Source organism: Salmo salar, chromosome 06 (genome assembly GCF_965601325.2).
Source record: "Salmo salar chromosome 06, fSalSal1, whole genome shotgun sequence".
NCBI lineage: Eukaryota > Metazoa > Chordata > Actinopteri > Salmoniformes > Salmonidae > Salmo > Salmo salar.
In genome coordinates, this window is record NC_138296.1 from 29,792,377 (window position 1) to 29,815,993 (window position 23,617).

Consider the following 23,617-nt stretch of genomic DNA (forward strand, 5'->3'; position numbering starts at 1 on the left):
GCTCAAACGGTCCGAAACAGACTCCATGAGGGTGGTATGAGGGCCCAACGTCCACAGGTGGGGGTTGTGCTTACAGCCCAACACCGTGCAGGACGTTTGGCATTTGCCAGAGAACACCAAGATTGGCAAATTCGCCACTGGCGCCCTGTGCTCTTCACAGATGAAAGCAGGTTCACACTGAGCACATGTGACAGACGTGACAGAGTCTGGAGACGCCGTGGAGAACGTTCTGCTGCCTGCAACATCCTCCATCATGACCGTTTGGCGGTGGGTCAGTCATGGTGTGGGGTGGCATTTCTTTGGGGGGCCGCACAGCCCTCCATGTGCTCGCCAGAGGTAGCCTGACTGCCATTAGGTACCGAGATGAGATCCTCAGACCCCTTGTGAGACCATATGCTGGTGCGGTTGGCCCTGGGTTCCTCCTAATGCAAGACAATGCTAGACCTCATGTGGCTGGAGTGTGTCAGCAGTTCCTGCAAGAGGAAGGCATTGATGCTATGGACTGGCCTGCCCGTTCCCCAGACCTGAATCCAATTGAGCACATCTGGGACATCATGTGTCATCTGGGACATATTGTAAAGTGGTTGTTCCACTGGATATTATAAGGTGAATGCACCAATTTGTAAGTCGCTCTGGATAAGAGCGTCTGCTAAATGACTTAAATGTAAATGTAATGTCTCGCTCCATCCACCAACACCACGTTGCACCACAGACTGTGCAGGAGTTGGCGGATGCTTTAGTCCAGGTCTGGGAGGAGATCCCTCAGGAGACCATCCGCCACCTCATCAGGAGCATGCCCAGGCGTTGTAGGGAGGTCATACAGGCACGTGGAGGCCACACACACTACTGAGCCTCATTTTGACTTGTTTTAAGGACATTACATCAAAGTTGGATCAGCCTGTAGTGTGGTTTTCCACTTTAATTTTGAGTGTGACTCCAAATCCAGACCTCCATGGATTGATAAAATGGATTTCCATTGATTATTTTTGTGTGATTTTGTTGTCAGTAAAGAAAAAAGTATTTAATAAGATTATTTATTTCATTCAGATCTAGGATGTGTTGTTTAAGTGTTCCCTTTATTTTTTTGAGTAGTGTATATATAATTTTTTGGTCGAGGCCACCTAGTGGCAGGGGGCCCTACGCAACCACTTATGTCTTGAGCCGGCCTTGTGTGTGTTTGTGACTGTGTGCGCTTGCATACAGTATATAATCTCCCTCTCTCTGTATCTCCCTCCCTCTCTGTATCTCCCTCCCTCTCTCTATCCCTCCCCCTCTTTATCCCTCTCTCTATCTCTCTCCATCCATCTCAGTATCTCCCTATATCCCTCTGTCTCTCCCTCTCTCTAACCCTCCCTCTCTGTCTCCCCCTCTGTTTCTCTCTCTGTCTCTCCCTCCTCTATCCCTCTCTGTCTCTCCGTCTCTCTATCCATCTCTGTCCCTCTCTCCCTCCCTCCCTCCATCGCTCCCTGTCTTTCCCTCTCTGTCTTTCCCTCTCTCTATCCCTCCCTCTCTCTGTCCCTCTCTGTCTCTGTCCCTCTCTGTCTCTCCCTCCCTCTCTATCTCTCCCTCACTCTCTGTCTCTCCCTCTCTCTATCCCTCCCTCTGTCTCTCCCTCTCTGTTTCTCCCTCTCTCTATCCCTCCCTCTCTGTTTCAACCCTCTCTCTATGCCTCCCTCTCTGTCTCTCCCTCTCTCTACCCCTCTGTCTCTCCCTCTCTCTACCCCTCTCTGTCTCTCCCTCTCTTTATCCCTAAATCCCTCTCTGTCTTTCCCTCATCCATATTCATCCAGCGTCTCTTCCTCTCCCCATGTCACCCACAGCATGGCGTTAATACACCAATTAGCCCTGAGAAGAGATAATGGACTATTTCATATTGCAATGGAGAGAGAGAGAGATGGGTCTCTCTTTACGGGCGTGGCCTGTGAAAACGCTGCAACGTAATAGCGTTTGTTGTGAAGATCCAGCCAATGGACGGTGGGTGCGCGATGAGAAAAGAGCATCAGCGGTCACGGGGGTGTGGGATGAAAGGTGTGGGTGTTACACCAACACTTTGGTGGTTAATGAAACCATAAGCCTGTTTGGCTTTGTCCTGCTGCTCACAGTGGAGGTCTAGCCTTTCACAGCCCATTCAAATGCCACGCACTTGTTCCCTACAAAGAAGTTGCCTCAGTAATTATATCTAAGCTCAAACTTGTCTCACCCTCTTTATTTACCTCGGGGAGAGATTCAAATGTCACCTCTGATTGATGTGAACAAGTAATACAGAACTATTCATAATGCAGTGTTTTGGGGGGATAAAATGACAATGTGACATAAAAAGTTTTAACAATTTAACAAGTGTTGCTGTTCATCTAATCTTGACAAACTAATAAACAGACAGAAAACAGCATATAAAAAAGAAAATATGTATATGTATGTAGCTAGTAACACTGTAATACTGTACAAACACCGTAATAGCATGTTATTACATAGTAACATAGTGTGGTTACTACTACCATTGCAATATGAAATAGTCCACTATGGAATGATAAATAGTAGTATAAGCATGGTACTGTAATTGCATTTGAAATGGATTCAAGCTGGTTTTTATTACACAATAAAGCAGAGGTACTCAAAGTCAGGGTCACGACTCCACACAGGGGAAGTGCAGTAGGGTCACAAGTGCACTTTTTTTTTTACATTATTTTATGGGACAATATACCAAAAACAAATGCTTTTGAGAAAGATAATTTGAAAAATACAACTTTATTAAGTAAATGTATTTATTTGTTCTCTTAATTTTGCTAAGAGTTATGAAAATGTAGGCTAATGAATTAAAGCTTATTTGTTGATAATAAAATCAAAATGTAGAGATTTTAAGGTTGTTTCATTAGATGTTAAATGTGGGGTGGGATGGACTGCCAGAAATTCTGTCCAAAAAAATGGGGTCCCCAGAAATTCTGGTGAAAAAAAGGGGGTCCCCCCTGAAAAGAATGTTGTATACCACGGCAATAGAGTGACAATTGCATTGCTATTTACAGTACCTTATATAAAAAAAGGTAATAAAGAAGTGGTTGTAGTGGAGGTGCTAGTATTTGTCAGTCATTAGCTGAGCTAGATATACTGTACTAGTAATAGCAATAAGTGCCCACTACTGTAATAACACAACAATAGTTGCAAAGAGATTGACATGGTGTTGTGTGATTTCTTTGAACGACGCCGAGCATTACCTGAATAACACGTGTTTGCTGATTCATGGCTCGCTACAGTACATTACACTACCATAGGTGACACAGCTTCAATCTCTCCCATGTATATACAGCTGTGTGACTGTCTGCACTAATCTACTGTGACATTTGATCTTGAAAAAGCTGGGGAGGCTTGCTTTCACATAATGATGCAATGCAAATTACATGGTATAGTCTTTATTGGAGGCAAGAATCAGATGAGCTGGTCCATGAAAGTCAGTCAGAGATGGAGCCTTCAGAGGGCGGTGCAATCAGGAAGAGAACCATACAAATAGAATGATTAGAATGAATGTCCCTTTTCAAGTCAATGAGGCCATGACGGTGCTGTTCTAGGAATGCTATTTCTTTGGACAGAACAGTGGCCCTAGCATGGAAGAGGTGGATAGTTCTCATCCTGCACACCTACAGACTTTAGACCAAAAGCTATTGCAATGCAATTGAATTGGAATTGAAGGTAGACCTGTTTGGCCCTTACAAATGCATGGGTTACATAATGGATCAACACATTGTCTATTTGACAAAAGCCTTCCTTTAGTTAGTTGTATAATGTCTCAGATATGGGTCAGACTGATTCAGGTCCAAACCCACTGCTGTCAAAGTAATCCGCTCCAATTCCATCAGGTGGTTTGAAATATTCTAGAACTAATGTAATAATATAATGATGTAATTTCACCCTTTGCAAGGAATTGTTTTCCTTTTCAGCCATGTGTCAATTGAATAAACTATGGAGGGTGCTCCTGCAAATGAAATGGATGCAGGGTAGGCCTACTCCCACAAAAAGGTCATCTTCAAACATGTTACAGTCTGTTGTTTGTTTTTGTACTGTGTTAGACATCCTGAGCTGCCCGCCAGCAGTCTCATACTGTGGGGACCCTCTAATGAGTGAAGACGTTCAGTAAAGTCACATGAAACCAATGTGGACAACATCTGTCCAGACACTGGTCTCAGAATGGAGGACCTACCAGCTGATATGAACAACAGAGAGCTATGGCATGCCATTGTCCAGCACATTGCGCCACCATGAGTAAGTAAGCAAGCGAGCCTATAGGCTACTAATTGTCAGCAGATCACTTTAAATGAAGGCGTACTTTATAAAGGCTTTGTTATGCGATGGAATAGTTTATAGATGATTCAGTATAACATATTTTATAAATCAGTAGTTATAACTCATTGGTTGAAATTGTGATTGTAATGTTGATGTTTAACAAATAGTTAGCTGATGTGGCTGATTTATAAACTATCTAAATGAATCATGCATAGTCTACCACTAGGCCTACTAGCCTTCACAATCACTTTATAAAGTACAGACCTAGACTGTGTTAGGCCTATCATTGTTTTTATTTGGAATCCGGAGACAAAATAGCCTAATAGTGTATTGGACAGCAAGCAATGTGATTCACGTAATATAACGTTTTTGACGCAGTTTTATAGGGAAGACTTGGGCATAGGCTTAGGCCATTATTATTAAAAAGACTTGCCGTTCCTTTTACCGTCCTGAACGCCTTCACTAGGGAGCGGCATCACGCGGTGAAACACTACTCTTTTACCACTGCTGCTTTCCTCGGCGTCCTTCTCAACAAGGCACTCATGTAAACGAACATACATAGCTTAGCCTGTGTCCTCCTCACCTTTCCTTCGTCTTCTCTCTGCTTGCTTCCTCCCATGCCACGACCATAAACCCGAACACGTAGTCTAGGATACGTAGTCTGAAAATAAATGAATAACAAGATGAGAATCACAAGGCTGAAATAACGTTTGTTCCTACGTGCGCGGAGGCGCCTGTCTATAGGGACCAAACGTCGACCAGGGAATCTAATTATCGCCTCGAGGACTCCACCTGAAATATAGACTTCTCGGTGGAGATTTCGAGATTTTAATAAACCACATATGCGCGACGCTGAATGCTACGCGGTGAACAGCCAGATGCGCGCATCGCCTGCCAGTCTGTCATCGTAGGCAACGACATAGTACATTTGCATCACAGGAAAAATGAACTAGCTAAACTTGCTTGCTTTTGTGGGAAAAAATGCCATTGAGTTTGGTTATTGAAATATGAGCCAAACGATCTGCAGAACTATTAGTGTTATTTTGCAGCCGCATGATAGCCTTTCAATTTAACATAAATGATCCAACATCCATCTTTCAATAAATAATCTTAGCCTACCCGTTGACATCGCTGAGGAAGTTCGCCTCAGCTGTGGGGGACCATCAGTCTGTGAATATTCGCACACAATAATTTGGAATCTTTAGTTCATTCATACAAAATGTGCGAGAATAGACTACTTGAATGTTCTTGAGTGCGTAGAAGTCCTCTGTAGGCTACCAGCGACAGACATTTCGACATAGGCTACTGACAGAGAAGGAGACAGAACGACTGCTATTTTCTACGTGGCATGAGTCGGTAAAGGAACCTTTGATATTTGTGTTTTGGTTCCAGGTTTGATATATCTGCATTGAGAGTCAACAATTGTGGATAGCCTATAATGGAATTTCTTAACCACCAACATCGGTCCTTCAACACAAGCTATTTAGCCAATGAAGCCTAAAATATTTAGGTAGATATCAAAAGAGATTGCAATGGCAAATTGAAAACGGCTTATCTACAACCATTTCAAACGGACTGCGCAGCACACATTTATGTGCTAGGCTAGAGACGTTATTGCTTGTTATGGAAAACTGGGACCGCCTTTAAGCGCCTAAACGAAAAATGGTCTTAAAATGAGGCGAGGTCGCATTACTATTTTTTGATACGCGTATGGGTATAATTCCATGAGCATAAACATGATATGAGGGATACGCCGCCACTGTTTTTGTCATTTTTAACCGGCAGGATTTTTTCCCGTTTCATTCGCAGTGGTGATTTTCATGATAGCAGGTTATTAATTGTTTATCTTTAAATATCCGCACGAAGAAGGACCAAGAAATGACAAACGACGGATAACCAGAGGAGAAGGAGACAGTGAAAAGAGGGGGAAGGAAGAATGAATGAGATATACTGAGCAACGAAGGAAGGAGATTGGAGAAATCAAGGTAGGACACGAAGCAAGGTTTTTAATGTTATAGCCCATGTAGCCTATTTGGGTCTACGGGATTCTGCACTGAATGTGACGGTGGAATCAGTCTGTCACGGTGGGCAGAGAGGTGGAGAGGCGTGTAACGAGCTTTATTTATTGACATTTTATGCTTGGACATATGTGGAGTATGTTTACGATGCGTCAACAACAATTGCTTCATGATTAAAACGTGTGGTTATTTTATGTGTACACTCGTCTTTGACTAAGCGGACATTAATAGGTAATTTATATTGGACATAATGTCTGAAGTGCAACGTGCAATGCATTACTAATTAAATTGACCATTGTTAAATTTAATGAATGTTAAGCACACTGAATGTTATTTAGCATCAATCTCCCTGAAATTGAAAACGGTGGACTAGTCCATACAACCAGTCTATACTTCATTGTACAACGTTCTGTTGATTTCTATAGTTATGCGCAAAATCACTTCCACGACAGCTATTTGGCTTGAATTTGACTGCCCGTGTCCGACACTGGTAATGGGAGAGGACTTGGGCCATTCACGGGCTTGGCGTGTACGCAGATGACATGGGAAGAAGACCGAGCCAGCTTCCTTAATACATTTAATGTATGAGTGAGCGATGAACTGTCGTGGTAAGCTTGCCTGGACGAATTGCCTGGCTTGGAGCGCCCTAACGAGCCCAACCACCCATGAAGAAAAAACGAGCGTATGTGAAAGAAAAATGCGATGAAGAGACAGGGGCAGCATAAGCGGTGTGATGTACTACCTCCCTCCATCTATTTTCCCATTTTCCAGCAGCAGCACAGTAGCGGGTCGTCTCACGGAGAGACACCTTTTATCATTTAAGGGCTCATTGCGTGTTATACAAGAAAATCCGCATTAGAGCGCAGGAGAGCTCAAAAATGAACTGCTCGCCGGTCCCCAATGTGTGGGACTAAAGCATTAATCCCCGACCTCGTTAAACCGTAGCCCAGCCTATACACCACACACTTCATATTCCATATGAACATATTCGCTACTGAATAGGCCTATACTTTCACAGATCTTATTAGGGTAAGGGCACTGAGGAAATGGAAGCCTGCAACTAACATAATACAAACAACATATTGAAACAGCCATTCAGTTTTTCTAGCCTACATCAGCACATGCCAAAGTTACTTTTGGATGGGTACATTTTATGGATCTTAATGTCCACTCCACACATATGCAGAGAAGTATCAGGTATTGTACCATTCTTTCAAAAGGCCCATAACAGGCTCACTGGAATTCAAATCCCTTTACGTATTAAAGCGGTTATTTTGTGCATTCAAGAAGCCTCTGGCATCCTTCTACAATTGGTTGAAAGCCAAACATTCTCTCTGCTTGAAGACAAGACAGAAGGATTTATGCGTCTCTGTCTGCGTGTCACATCACCATCAGAAAAATGATTATTGGATTTCAGTGGGATGATTAATAGTCAGGCATTAGCATGATATTAATGATACCCCCATGTTGTAATATGTCAGTAATCAGAAGTGAATTTATATCACTGAAATCATTCCTACAGCGTTTTGGCGGTTGTCATAATAGAAGCCATACGTAATATGTGAAGAGTCAAATATTCACATGTACTGAAGAAATCATTTGTATCCAAACCTACATGAAAATAAAGCCATGTTTATATTCAATCCATATTCTAGCTCTTACGCACACACGCACACACACACACACACACACACACACACACACACACACACACAGACACACACACACACACACACACACACACGCACGCACGCACACGCACACACACACACACACCTATTTTTCAGACAAATAACACGAGTGGCTCCTACAGCCCTCTCCATATTTCCCAAGCAACGTCTAGCCTGTTCAGCATATGAATTGGTTCACCCCCCAAAGCTACTCATAAGGCTGACTTAATGGATATGTTAATACAAACCAAGTCAAGAGATACACCATTGATACAAATTCTTCCACAAACAACCCAGGACAGAACACAGTGCCCTGTGGAACACCTGCTGCATCGTATGGTCCATTGAACTGCTAATCATCATTTATGAAAATGGTACATACAGTCCCTTCAGAAACTATTCATACCCCTTGACTTATTCCACATTTTGTTGTGTTACATCCTGAATTCAAAATGGATACAAAAAAAAGCTCACCCATCCACACATAGTACCTCATAATGACAAAGTGAAAACATGGTTTTAGACATTTTTGTAAATGCATTGAAAATGAAATACAGAAATATCTCATTTACAAAAGTATACACACCCCTAAATCAATACATTGTAAAAGCACCTTTAGTAGTGATTACAGCTGTGAGTCTTTCTGGGTACGTTTCTACGAGCTTTGCACACCTGGATTGTACAATATTTGCACATCATTCTTAAAAAAAATATTCAAGCTCTATCAAGTTGTTTGTTGATGGCCATGGCTAGACAGCCATTTTGTAGTTGTGTCACTGCTCTACTGAGGGACCTTATAGATAATCGTATGTGTGGGGTACAGAGATTAGGTAATAAACAGTTATTGCACATAGAGTGAGTCCATGCAACTTATTATGTAACTTGTTGAGCACATTTTTACTCCTGAACTTATTTAGTCTTGCCATTTTTTTAAACTTTATTTAACTTGGCAAGTCAGTTAAGAACAAATTCTTATTTTCAATGACAGCCTAGGAACAGTGGGTTAACTGCCTTGTTCAGGGGCAGAACGACAGATTTGTACCATGTCGACTCAGGGATTCAAACTTGCAACCTTTCGGTTACGAGTCCAACACTCTAACCAGTAGGCTACCCTGCCGCCATAACAAAGGGTTGACTAGTTATTGACTCAAGAGTTTTCAGCTTTTCATTTGTAATTCATTTGTAAACATTTCTAAAAACATAATTCTACTTTGACATTATGGGGTATTGTGTGTAGGCCAGTGACACAACATTTTAATTTAATCCATTTTAAATTCAGGCTGTTACACTACAACATGTAATATTCCATAAAAGAAGCAAAAATGTCCATTTGAGTCTGTAGGCTGAATTCATGTTCAGCCAGCCTGCTCCGGTCCATTCCATTGGATTAGGTTGAGGTGTTCACTGATGGATACAGACAGACTGCGTAGCACCATGCATTTTTCATAGTGTGTTGTGCAGTGCTGCTGTACAACTGCCTCTCATGTGATGTGCATAGGCACTGGCTAGTAATCTTTATATCTTTTTAAATAACGTCACACGTGTCTATGCAAGGATGGGTTTTTTTCTCCCTCGTCTGACCTAGAATCTGGCTATCTATCATGTGCTGTATTTTACTTTTCAATTTTTTTTCTGTCTCTCTATGCTTTCTCTGTCTCTCTTTGTCTCTCTCTGTTTCTCTCTGTCTCTTTCTCTCTCTGCTTTCTCTCTCTGCTTTCTCTCTCTGCTTTCTCTCTCTGCTTTCTCTGTCTCTCTCTCTCCCTCTCACACTCTCTCTCTCTCTCTCTCTCTCTCTCTCACTCTCTACTCTCTCATCCTCCTCTCCCACTGGTCAGGGTGTTTACCTGCTGTTGGCAGCTCGTGCTGGCTGGTTATTTACCAGCCGTGTAGAGTGATAAGGTTTCTTCTGACAGGGAAAGCCATTATGATTCTAATGACAGTTATTGTGGCGGATTGGAGGCAGAGTTGATTGGCAACTTTGTATGTGTTTCAGCTCCCTAAATACATGGAGAGACAAGGACGTTTTAAAACAGCTGTCGCTGAAAGTAATTATTGTAATTGAATGTGCCCTATCATGTTTTGTTTTCTTCAAAATTGCATCTGTAATTAGTTTTTCTTATTTTTGTATTTGACAAGATTACACTTTGCAGGGTCGAGGTATTAATGCATGTTTATGAGTGATTGGACAGAAGGGGAGAAAGAGAGAAAGTTGGTGAGCGGAGGAGAGAGAGAGAGAGGTACACAATGGACAACAAGCAGAAATTGTCTGGGCGAAGGGAACAGGGCGACAAAGGCGACGGGAACAGGGCGTCCCAGTCGGGGCTGGAGCTCAGTCAGGGCCTTTGTATTATGAAGTGTTGCTGGGTGAATGTGTCTCTGAATGTAGCAGCCTGTAACTGCAGCATCCCAGTGCCACTGACTTTACGAGTCACACAGGCCCTCCTACATCTGGAACAGGGGCGAGGGCTGAGAGGAGGGGATTAAACCTCACCCCATCTCCCCTCTCCCCTGCACATACTTGAGCCACCCTCATTTATAACATGACCAGAGAACATCAGTCAGGAGGACTGTTTTTCATAAATGGAGTGGGCTGTAGAATTAGCCTGATGGGTCCATGTAGCAACACAGTGGATTGTTTGCCCTCCGTATTTGGGTTGTGTCTATCGACTGTGAAGGGGCTTGGTTTACAGCAGTGAAAAGACTCATAGAGGCCCAATCAATGGACCACTCAGCCACCCAACCAACTCATTTGGATCTGCCCACGTTTACAGTAGTGTGTGTGTGTGTGTGTGTGTGTGTGTGTGTGTGTGTGTGTGTGTGTGTGTGTGTGTGTGTGTGTGTGTGTGTGTGTGTGTGTGTGTGTGTGTGTGTGTGTGTGTGTGTGTGTGTGTGTGTGTGTGTGTGTGTGTGTGTGTGTGTGTGTGTGGATTGGCTCCAAATTGGTGTGGCGCTCTGGTAAGTCACACCAGTCCTAACAACCACCCTGCAACCTGCTGCCCACAATGGCAGACTGATTGCCCTTTTCAACATGCTTGATTATTCCATTCATACTGGGAAAGAAAAGTACAAATGTAGCCAGACTAGAGTCTCAACAATTGCGGTTGTATATCCAGCAGCATAGCACTCCCCGCCTCGGCCCTTAGTGTTCAGCACAGCACCAACCTCCCTCTCCATTATTTCACTGTTCAAATATATTTAGATTGGTAAGATGCTGTTCTTGAAAAATAGTTGGAGGTCCATAGTGGCCATTTTGAAACACAATGAAAGTACAGCACTTAAGAATAATGATACTGTATAGGAAAATATCTTAGTCCTGCTGGTTGCCATAAATGTTATTATAGTATGATGAGAGCTGTTATGGAAGGTGTTTTCTATTGAAGGATCTGCCAGAGCTATAGATGCTCTTTACTTAAAGCTGCAATCAGCAGTTGAAACAATAACAAAGCCACCTCCCCGTCCCTGTTTTGGTAAAAAGCTGAGGGATGGGGTTGGAGAAATGTTACCACTCCCAAATTCATAGATAGAGCTATGGATTCAAGGACTGACCGCCCATCATAACACATGTGTAGTTTTAACCATGTTTTGAGCTTATATAGTGTTTGTTTACATATAATTTGTTTACAAACAGAGTAAAACAAGCATATATTTTGGGGGATTCTGATGGGGTACAACAGTTTAACTAAACTTATGAGGAATTTATAAATTATATTCTTCAATAATCAATGGGTACATATCATGAATTTATACCCCCCCCCCCCCCCCCCCAAAACAAAATGTAGCAACTTCAGATTGCTCCTTTAAAGTAAAAAAGGATGACTCTTAAATACTGAACAACAATATAAAGGCAACATGCAACATTTTCAAAGATTTTACTGAATTACAGTTCATGTAAGGAAATAAATTCATTAGGTCCTAATCAATGGATTTCACATGACTGGGGAGGGGTGCAGCCATAGGTGGGCCTTGGAGGGCATAGGCCCACCTACTTGGCAGCCAAGCTCACCCAATGGGGAGCCAGGCCCAGCCAATCAGAATTAGTTTTTCCCCACGAAAAGGGCTTTATAACAGACAGAAATACTCCTCAGAACTATCCCTTTTAGAATAATGAAGACGATTCAGAACACATTTTTTCCACTTGTCTCCATTTCCCCATGTCTTTACATGTATTTCCTCCTAAGACAGTGAGAGGGAAGAGACATTCCCAGAGAGGGTGAAAGACAGAGAGGTGAACCATTAGCACCATCCAAGTTAAGCTTTCCTACTCGTTAGGCTAAATGGGCTCCTTGCTGAACCTGTCTGTCTGAAAAAGTAGATCCCGACCAGATGAAAGGAAACAGGGATCAATTGACCTAATAGCTTGTACAATCATCTCCTATGCTTTTCTGATAGATTGAAGGAGGGTGTTGGCTGGAGTAGACGCAGTGATGGAGATGAAGCTGCTGGGATGGGCTGCTCAAATTGGTCAAACCAGAGCTGTGGTGTGTGAGACGTGGTGTGCGGGGTGGGTGTGTTATTAGTGACAGTCCAGTATCAGCTTCCTCCAACTCCTCCTCCTCAGTATACTTTTTCACACTTGGCGACTCTCTCTCTCTCTCTCTCTCTCTCTCTCTCTCTCTCTCTCGCTCTCTCTCTCTCTCTCTCTTTCTCTCTACCGGCATCAATACTGACACTTTTGTCCTCATTACCTTGTCAGCCTGCGCTCTCTGCCACACAGAGACACCTCCTCTCCCTAATAGACCACTCTTTACATGACCCACTGGCTCCTCACTGGCTCCTCACTGGCTCCTCCCTGGCTCCTCACTGGCTCCTCCCTGGCTCCTCACTGGCTCCTCCTTGGCTCCTCCCTGGCTGCTCACTGCTCCTTACTGCTCCTTGCTCCAACTGACCCTCTCAGAGCAGAGGAATTAGTGCAGAAGTTATTCATTGTCTTCTTAGAACAATCAGCAGCTCCCATGAGGCGTCAGGCTAGATAAAGAGAAATGCATCAACAGGGGGGCGAGCCTGCATGGCGCCGGAGTGTGTGTGTTTGTGTGTGTGTTTGTGTGTGTGAGTGGTTACCTGTTCCGTAAGGGCGGCAGCAGTGCTCACCTGAGACATGAGTCAGTCCACAGAGGACTGTGCAGCTCTGCCGTGTGTGAGGGGAGCTGTTATTTATGTCCGCAATACTCCCTCTGGAGAAGATGTGTTTGAAGAGTGTGTACATGTGTGTGTGTCAGCTAGGGTTTGAGCTGTGAGAGAGGAGACACCACAAGGACACAACGGCAGCTGTTTGTTTGCCTGTGTCTGTAGAAATGGGAGTTGGAAGGAACAGGGGAGAGGTAGAGGAAGGAGAAAGGGAGAGATAGAGGAACAGAGGGAGGAGGAGAGAGGGAGCTCATGAAGAAAGGGGTGACAGGCCAATGTAGATTCATAAATAAAAGCAGCCAAAACACCTAAAGCATAAAACATAGGCAGATGGTAGATGAGAGAAAGGAGAGAGAGGGGGGGAGAGAGAGGGGGAGAGAGAGAAAGAGTGAGAGGGGGGAGAGAGAGAGACACAAAGAGAGAGCAGAAAGAGAGAGGGGGGAGAGAGAGAGAGAAAGAGAAAGAGAGATGGGGAGATAGAGAGAGAGGGGGTATAGAGAGAGGGGGTAGAGAGAAAGATAGAGGGGGAGATAGAGAGAGAGTGGGTAGAGAGAGAGAGAGAGAGCCAGAGAGCGCATCCAAAGTAGATTCATTAAGAATTATAATTACAGTGGGACTATGCATCTCTCACCTGAGATTAGCCCTGTGGCCTGCTCCCTCCCTCTCTCCTCTCCTCCTCTCCCTCTCCCCCTCTTTTCTCCTTCAATCTTCATACCTTCTGCTCCTTACTGTATTATTATCATCAACGATCCACAGCGTCTATGAAATGTCTACTGGATTTATGATGTTCACTGACCACCCTGTCCAACTGCCAATGGACATACCAATACCTACTATTTTTTCATATAATTAAAATGGTGCTCATTACCACAAACAATGAATGTGGACCACTTCACTGCCATTGTCCATACAATATGACCAGAACTCAAGGCTTAATATTTTCAAGTGAGTATGTGTTGAATATAGTTTCAACATACACGTCTTATATGTGTTATGTGACCATAGTTTAACACAGACAGTAGTTTGGGGCCTAGTTTAATAACCACACAATCCAATCTTTATGAACTTTACCAGTTCCACTCAGCTCATCCCACTGCATACACAAACAAACCGCACGTCATAGATCATCAGACCACAAATAAACTACACTGACCACAGCCTAACCTACCATGACCTTACAGCAACACGGTATTCCAGTGACCACACGTCATGTTCTGACCTCACTGACCACAGCTGTTCAAAACTGCTCCAAAACACTGGCCTTACATCCAATACAACCAATTACTATGACGTGTCTTCCTTTACTATTTTATTGTTTGTTGTTGCTGATGCTCAGAGTGCATGGTGGACATTACAATGCCTCTGGAATAGGGCATTTTCAGCCTTTTCCCCTTTCAATTGGCTCATTGCTCTGCTTGTGACTTGATTTTTTTGAAAGATTGGTTTTATTGATCTGGTGAATTAATGTGGTGGCCGTATAATCAGTGTGTTATGGAACTATGCAGAATTTGACATCTCTGTGAACTCAAATGAATTGAGTGTACACTATTGATCTGGTTATCCACTGAATTTACACAACTATTTGTCTAAGGCCTGATTAATTCAGTCTGTGTGTGTGTGTGTGTGTGTGTGTGTGTGTGTGTGTGTGTGTGTGTGTGTGTGTGTGTGTGTGTGTGTGTGTGTGTGTGTGTGTGTGTGTGTGTGTGTGTGTGTGTGTGTGTGTGTGTTTTGCCAGTGGTAATTGCATCTGTTATGGATGGCCGGTTTTGCCCCTTTATTGGAGTCAGAGCAATGAGAGCATGAGAGAGAACTGATATAATACAACCACTCCCCAATATAGTACACCGCACAGACACTCACACACACACACACACACACACACACACACACACACACACACACACACACACACACACACACACACACACACACACACACACACACACACACACACACACACACACACACACACATAAATGCACCCACACATTTACACACACACAGATACACACACACATACACATATATACACACACACATTACACACACACATATACACACACACACATACACACACACAGGTATTGCGGAATGATGAGTCAAGTTGTATTGCGTATGGGTAGGTACAGTATGTCAGAGTAGTGTTTGTTCCAACTAGGACAGGGAACCCAGAGTAAAGCTGTCTTGCTAATGAACTGAGTTCTACTGAGGATAGAGATGGATTCTCCCTGACAGCTGTCTACCCTGATGCAGTGCCAGTCAAACAATAACATTTGTTTGGAGATGTTTGTTTGTGCTCATTATAGATGAAAGAAAGAGCCTTCCTCCATCCTCCTCCTCCATGTTCATGTAGAAACCCCAAACAAAAATAGGGGTAGATAAAAAGGTATATATACGGATAGATACGGTATTTCATTGAAAAAAACTTGAATTGTTAACTGGCTGTGGTTTGTAGCTACATTGACATTCTGCAGTCATAATTAGGGCTGGCTCAATTATCGTATAACCGTGTAACAGACGGTCATGGATGAAGACAGTCATGAAAATAAAATAACCATCATAGTCATAAAATACAAAGAACAGCTGACTGAAGACGGGACAGCCAGGCATTTGTGTGGTTGAGTCTGTTTCTGCTGCAAACTAGTCTTCAGTTGGGCAATGGCCCCCTCCCCACTTGAATTGGGACGCCAGTTCTATTCATTTTATTTCTAGGGCAACACATGCAGTCGGGAGCGGAGGAGAGGAGAAAATGTGTATTTTTTTTCCTTCCCATTTTTGCTATTCAAACGGCTATTATGGTGACTGCGGTCATTTGGCTAGCCAATAACTGTCAACCAAAATTCCATGACCGTCACAGCCCTAGTCATAATAACCATTGTGATGAACATATCTCGTTTGCAGAGACTATTCACTGATTCTGACTGACATTTGCTACTGTGTACTTTTTGCACATTGGCTGTCCTTGACCGTATGATATGCAGTGTCCTTGCTGGGTTACAGCACCATTTTCATTAGATAACTACGGAAATACCTTGCTTTGAATTGAATAAACATTATTATACATTCTACCTATTTCTACGGGAATATATTCACTATAGATGGCACAAGGCTTAAGGACGTAGAATTACATTTCTAGATCCCTTTATCAAAAGGTATCCTACTGGTGTTGGTTTGAAATAATACATTAATTCAGGGGGTTCCTTTGCTGTTCCTTTCCAAAGAATGAGCTTGGGGATTAAGATCTACCAACAGTAGGACCTCATATTGTAGGTTTTATTTCACCTTTATTTAACTACGCAAGTCAGTTAACAACAAATTCTTATTTACAAATTCTTATTTACAATTATTATACATACACATAATACAATTCCAAAGTAAATTCTAAGTTCTTATTAATTAATTACTCAGTAAGTTCCAAATCCCACCTTATAATTACCATGTAGCCTACAGTAACATTAATATTAGGGGAAACACCTGACCCATGTCATAGGTATAATTCTGGGAAGACCTCTAAGGCGACAATTTCTGTAATTAACTTGTACTAGGTATGTAAGAACATGCTCTACTGACTGCTGTGGATTTACAGAGAAAAATATGAAGCCAGTGTAAAATTGGTTGACACTCTGTAATTGCATTGAGTAGAAGTCTTATACTATTATAACTATATAATAGTATAAGACTTTTAACAGGGCTATTCTAGCATCATTTCCACTGATGGTCACTCTGACCCTTTGTACACTAACCACTAACCTTGTGTCCTTCATACACCCATGATCTTCTTTTGGTCTAACTGTATGCTTGTTGTGCACTGATTGCCTCTATTCTTGCCTGCACTTACTTCTTGGCATGTATTTGCTGCATGGTGCACTCACCTGGCTGTCACTCAATACCCTCGTCATCTGCTCCTCCACCATCTGTCTACTAACATGAACAATCATCTAACCTCGCACTAGCTTATGCCACTGTATACTCAAAGTGTACCCTAACCAAAATGGCGTTGCACTCGCTTGCCTGTTTGCACATCTAGCCTCTTCCTGCTTGTGTACTCTCACCTGCCCCTGAGTGCACTAACATGCTCCCTTGTCCACTCCCACATCCTGTCTCTGTCCTAGCATTCGCCCTCCACTCACCTTCACTCCTGAGCACACATGCCCTCTCACTCACCCCACACATTAGCAGATATGGATGGAACTACAAACGACCCTCAATGAACCCAGATATTGAGCCATTTTAAAGCTGGAGGCTTTAGACAATATCCCCATCCTATCCCTGCTCTGCAGTGACCGTTCTACTGAAAAGGGAGGGGCCAGGGATCCTCCCAGCATGCACCAGGGCTTTATGGGAGTTTATGGGGAGTGTATGACCCCTCCTCTTCCTCAGCGGTGTACTAGCTTGCGCTGGTAGCCTGGCACTCTTCCCACTGGCTGGAATTAGCAAGGCGAGGAAAACAAACAAATTACAGGGAAACAAACAGAATGGGTAATAAGCATGTAGTGACATGAAGAGAATACTGTCAGCAGGACAGGAGGGAGTTAGGGAGGGAAGGAAGGAAGGAGGGAGGGAGGGAGGTAAGGAGGGAGGTAAGGAAGGAGGTAGGGAGGGGGATGCAGAGTGTAATTTTATCCTTCACTCTCTCTCTCAATTTATCCCTTATTCTATTTCTACATTTCTCTCCATCTCTCTCTCTCTTCTCTCCTCTCTCCTCTCTCTCTCTCCTCTCTCTCTCTCTCACTTCTCTCTCTCTCAATTTCACTCAACCGCCCTCTATTCCCCCTCTCTCCCTCTCTCCCTGCGGCCCCTCTGCGTGGAGATCATCCCTGTGTATGGGGCAGCTGGAGACAGATGGGCGGATGATGGATCTGACGTGATAGACAGCAGCTTGATGGATGGTTGGCCGGCTGATATGGGATTAATGCAGTGGCCGGGCTGCGGGGGCCAGAGCGGATGGCTCTGTGATAGATAGATAAAACTGAGGAGCAGATAAACAAGAGAGCGCTAATCCACGCCCCCTTGATGGACAGAAAATCAAAGCTGGGGAAAAGAGCACAGAGGGAGAGGTTGGGTGTTTGTGCTCAGGGTAGACTGTATGGTGTGGAGATAGAGGGGTCTGGAGGGTGAGAGGGACATGGGGTGTGTGTGTGTGTGTGTGTGGGGGGGGGGGGGGGGGTTAGGGGGGGCATTTTGACATACAGATGTAGGATCTTAATTTGATCTTGTTGCTGACAATTTTCCTGCACAGTAGTGTATTCAAGGTATAAAAAGGCTTCTGAAGTTTGTAATTTCCATTTAAAATGTCAGACTTTATTTGCCGTAATTAAAAATCTATCAACCCCTACAAAAGAGGTCCATTAATTATAATCCACATAATAATTCACATTTCCTGTTGCTGCAGGATTATTTTCCTGCAGCAGCAAACTGGCTCATATTAAGATCCTACATCTGTAGGGCTTAGTGTCAGCGTGATTATAGGGAGTTAACAGGATGGGATTGAGCAAACTGGGTGAGGGTAGAGTTTGGTGAAAGGGCATAGCTGGGTGTAGGTGGGCATTATGGCTGTTGAAGAGAGATTGGGGTATAAGTAATTGGGCATAGTGGGGTATGATGGGGTGATTGGAATTGGATGATGTAGTCTGCTGGTTGGAGTTTGTAAATAGAGGAGATTGTTGGCCTGTTTTTAGGGGAGGAGGATGTTGTATTTGGTTTTGAATCACACACACACACACACACACACACACACACACACACACACACACACACACACACACACACACACACACACACACACACACACACACACACACACACACACACACACACACACACACACACACACACACACGGGAGTTAGGAATTAGAGCGGATGTATATGCTGGATGACAAGATGTCGTTTTAGACGAGGAGAGGAGATAGCGAGCGAGAGAGTGAAGAAATAAACAGTTGTATCTGCCCATCCTCACGTTGTTGCTGTTCACCATCTCAGGGCACTACAGGGCTGTTGGTATCCTCACGTTGTTGCTGTTCACCATCTCAGGGCACTACAGGGCTGTTGGTATCCTCACGTTGTTGCTGTTCACCATCTCAGGGCACTACAGGGCTGTTGGTATCCTCATGTTGTTGCTGTTCACCATCTCAGGGCACTACAGGGCTGTTGGTATCCTCACGTTGTTGCTGTTCACCATCTCAGGGCACTACAGGGCCGTTGGTATCCTCATGTTGTTGCTGTTCACCATCTCAGGGCACTACAGGGCTGTTGGTATCCTCACGTTGTTGCTGTTCACCATCTCAGGGCACTACAGGGCCGTTGGTATCCTCATGTTGTTGCTGTTCACCATCTCAGGGCACTACAGGGCCGTTGGTATCCTCACGGTGTTGCTGTTCACCATCTCAGGGTACTACAGGGCCATTAGTATCCTCACGTTGTTGCTGTTCACCATTTCAGGGCACTACAGGGCCGTTGGTATCCTCACGTTGTTGCTGTTCACCATCTCAGGGCACTACAGGGCCGTTGGTATCCTCACGGTGTTGCTGTTCACCATCTCAGGGTACTACAGGGCTGTTGGTATCCTCACGTTGTTGCTGTTCACCATCTCAGGGCACTACAGGGCTGTTGGTATCCTCATGTTGTTGCTGTTCACCATCTCAGGGCACTACAGGGCTGTTGGTATCCTCACGGTGTTGCTGTTCACCATCTCAGGGTACTACAGGGCTGTTGGTATCCTCATGTTGTTGCTGTTCACCATCTCAGGGCACTACAGGGCTGTTGGTATCCTCATGTTGTTGCTGTTCACCATCTCAGGGCACTACAGGGCTGTTGGTATCCTCACGGTGTTGCTGTTCACCATCTCAGGGCACTACAGGGCTGTTGGTATCCTCATGTTGTTGCTGTTCACCATCTCAGGGTACTACAGGGCCATTAGTATCCTCACGGTGTTGCTGTTCACCATCTCAGGGCACTACAGGGCTGTTGGTATCCTCACGTTGTTGCTGTTCACCATCTCAGGGCACTACAGGGCTGTTGGTATCCTCATGTTGTTGCTGTTCACCATCTCAGGGCACTACAGGGCTGTTGGTATCCTCATGTTGTTGCTGTTCACCATCTCAGGGCACTACAGGGCTGTTGGTATCCTCACGTTGTTGGTGTTCACCATCTCAGGGCACTACAGGGCTGTTGGTATCCTCACGTTGTTGCTGTTCACCATCTCAGGGCACTACAGGGCCGTTGGTATCCTCACGTTGTTGCTGTTCACCATCTCAGGGCACTACAGGGCTGTTGGTATCCTCACGTTGTTGCTGTTCACCATCTCAGGGCACTACAGGGCCATTAGTATCCTCATGTTGTTGCTGTTCACCATCTCAGGGCACTACAGGGCCGTTGGTATCCTCACGTTGTTGCTGTTCACCATCTCAGGGCACTACAGGGCTGTTGGTATCCTCACGGTGTTGCTGTTCACCATCTCAGGGTACTACAGGGCTGTTGGTATCCTCACGTTGTTGCTGTTCACCATCTCAGGGCACTACAGGGCTGTTGGTATCCTCACGTTGTTGCTGTTCACCATCTCAGGGCACTACAGGGCTGTTGGTATCCTCACGTTGTTGCTGTTCACCATCTCAGGGCACTACAGGGCTGTTGGTATCCTCATGTTGTTGCTGTTCACCATCTCAGGGCACTACAGGGCTGTTGGTATCCTCATGTTGTTGCTGTTCACCATCTCAGGGCACTACAGGGCCGTTGGTATCCTCATGTTGTTGCTGTTCACCATCTCAGGGCACTACAGGGCTGTTGGTATCCTCATGTTGTTGCTGTTCACCATCTCAGGGCACTACAGGGCTGTTGGTATCCTCATGTTGTTGCTGTTCACCATCTCAGGGCACTACAGGGCTGTTGGTATCCTCACGGTGTTGCTGTTCACCATCTCAGGGCACTACAGGGCTGTTGGTATCCTCACGTTGTTGCTGTTCACCATCTCAGGGCACTACAGGGCTGTTGGTATCCTCACGTTGTTGCTGTTCACCATCTCAGGGCACTACAGGGCTGTTGGTATCCTCATGTTGTTGCTGTTCACCATCTCAGGGCACTACAGGGCTGTTGGTATCCTCACGGTGTTGCTGTTCACCATCTCAGGGTACTACAGGGCTGTTGGTATCCTCATGTTGTTGCTGTTCACCATCTCAGGGCACTACAGGGCTGTTGGTATCCTCATGTTGTTGCTGTTCACCATCTCAGGGCACTACAGGGCTGTTGGTATCCTCACGGTGTTGCTGTTCACCATCTCAGGGCACTACAGGGCTGTTGGTATCCTCATGTTGTTGCTGTTCACCATCTCAGGGTACTACAGGGCCATTAGTATCCTCACGGTGTTGCTGTTCACCATCTCAGGGCACTACAGGGCTGTTGGTATCCTCACGTTGTTGCTGTTCACCATCTCAGGGCACTACAGGGCTGTTGGTATCCTCATGTTGTTGCTGTTCACCATCTCAGGGCACTACAGGGCTGTTGGTATCCTCATGTTGTTGCTGTTCACCATCTCAGGGCACTACAGGGCTGTTGGTATCCTCACGTTGTTGGTGTTCACCATCTCAGGGCACTACAGGGCTGTTGGTATCCTCATGTTGTTGCTGTTCACCATCTCAGGGCACTACAGGGCTGTTGGTATCCTCACGTTGTTGCTGTTCACCATCTCAGGGCACTACAGGGCTGTTGGTATCCTCACGGTGTTGCTGTTCACCATCTCAGGGCACTACAGGGCCATTAGTATCCTCATGTTGTTGCTGTTCACCATCTCAGGGCACTACAGGGCCGTTGGTATCCTCATGTTGTTGCTGTTCACCATCTCAGGGTACTACAGGGCTGTTGGTATCCTCACGGTGTTGCTGTTCACCATCTCAGGGCACTACAGGGCTGTTGGTATCCTCACGTTGTTGCTGTTCACCATCTCAGGGCACTACAGGGCTGTTGGTATCCTCACGGTGTTGCTGTTCACCATCTCAGGGCACTACAGGGCTGTTGGTATCCTCACGTTGTTGCTGTTCACCATCTCAGGGCACTACAGGGCTGTTGGTATCCTCATGTTGTTGCTGTTCACCATCTCAGGGCACTACAGGGCCGTTGGTATCCTCATGTTGTTGCTGTTCACCATCTCAGGGCACTACAGGGCCGTTGGTATCCTCATGTTGTTGCTGTTCACCATCTCAGGGCACTACAGGGCTGTTGGTATCCTCACGTTGTTGCTGTTCACCATCTCAGGGCACTACAGGGCTGTTGGTATCCTCATGTTGTTGCTGTTCACCATCTCAGGGCACTACAGGGCTGTTGGTATCCTCATGTTGTTGCTGTTCACCATCTCAGGGCACTACAGGGCTGTTGGTATCCTCACGTTGTTGCTGTTCACCATCTCAGGGCACTACAGGGCTGTTGGTATCCTCACGTTGTTGCTGTTCACCATCTCAGGGCACTACAGGGCTGTTGGTATCCTCATGTTGTTGCTGTTCACCATCTCAGGGCACTACAGGGCTGTTGGTATCCTCCTGTTCACCATCTCAGGGCACTACAGGGCTGTTGGTATCCTCATGTTGTTGCTGTTCACCATCTCAGGGCACTACAGGGCCGTTGGTATCCTCATGTTGTTGCTGTTCACCATCTCAGGGCACTACAGGGCCATTAGTATCCTCACGGTGTTGCTGTTCACCATCTCAGGGAACTACAGGGCCGTTGGTATCCTCACGTTGTTGCTGTTCACCTTCTCAGGGCACTACAGGGCCGTTGGTATCGATCCCCCAGCTTCACTCGGAATGCACTCCTGGCTGTGTTACCTGTTTAAACACACTCCACTCAGCTGTGCTCTGAGTGGAGTGTGTTTTGGCCACATGGATGACAACTTGATTAGCACTTAAATGTTCCAGTCAAAAGGAGGAGAGGCCTGTCTACACACTATAGAGGGATTGAGAGGGATGAGTGGAGGCCTGTCTACACACTATAGAGGGAATGAGAGGGATGAGTGGAGGCCTGTCTACACACTATAGAGGGAATGAGAGGGATGAGTGGAGGCCTGTCTACACACTATAGAGGGAATGAGAGGGATGAGTGGAGGCCTGTCTACACACTATAGAGGGATTGAGAGGGATGAGTGGAGGCCTGTCTACACACTATAGAGGGAATGAGAGGGATGAGTGGAGGCCTGTCTACACACTATAGAGGGAATGAGAGGGATGAGGGGAGGCCTGTCTACACACTATAGAGGGAATGAGAGGGATGAGGGGAGGCCTGTCTACACACTATAGAGGGAATGAGAGGGATGAGTGGAGGCCTGTCTACACACTATAGAGGGAATGAGGAGAGGCCTGTCTACACATTACAGAGGGATTGAGAGGGATGAGTGGAGGCCTGTCTACACACTATAGAGGGATGAGGAGAGGCCTGTCTACACATTACAGAGGGATTGAGAGGGATGAGTGGAGGCCTGTCTACACACTATAGAGGGAATGAGAGGGATGAGGGGAGGCCTGTCTACACACTATAGAGGGAATGAGAGGGAT

General features: G+C 45.1%; 1 protein-coding gene across 2 annotated transcripts in view; it reads left to right on the forward strand.

The window, feature by feature from the left end:
- The first annotated feature begins 4,932 nt into the window (after positions 1 to 4,932).
- Positions 4,933 to 23,617, forward strand: part of LOC106593982 (adhesion G protein-coupled receptor L1-like) — a 208,210-nt gene continuing 189,525 nt past the window's right edge. For both annotated transcript variants that reach the window (XM_045720055.2, XM_082976429.1), the window contains exon 1: positions 4,933 to 6,257. The gene's annotated coding sequence lies outside the window, so the exon portion shown is untranslated. The remainder of the gene's footprint in view (positions 6,258 to 23,617) is intronic.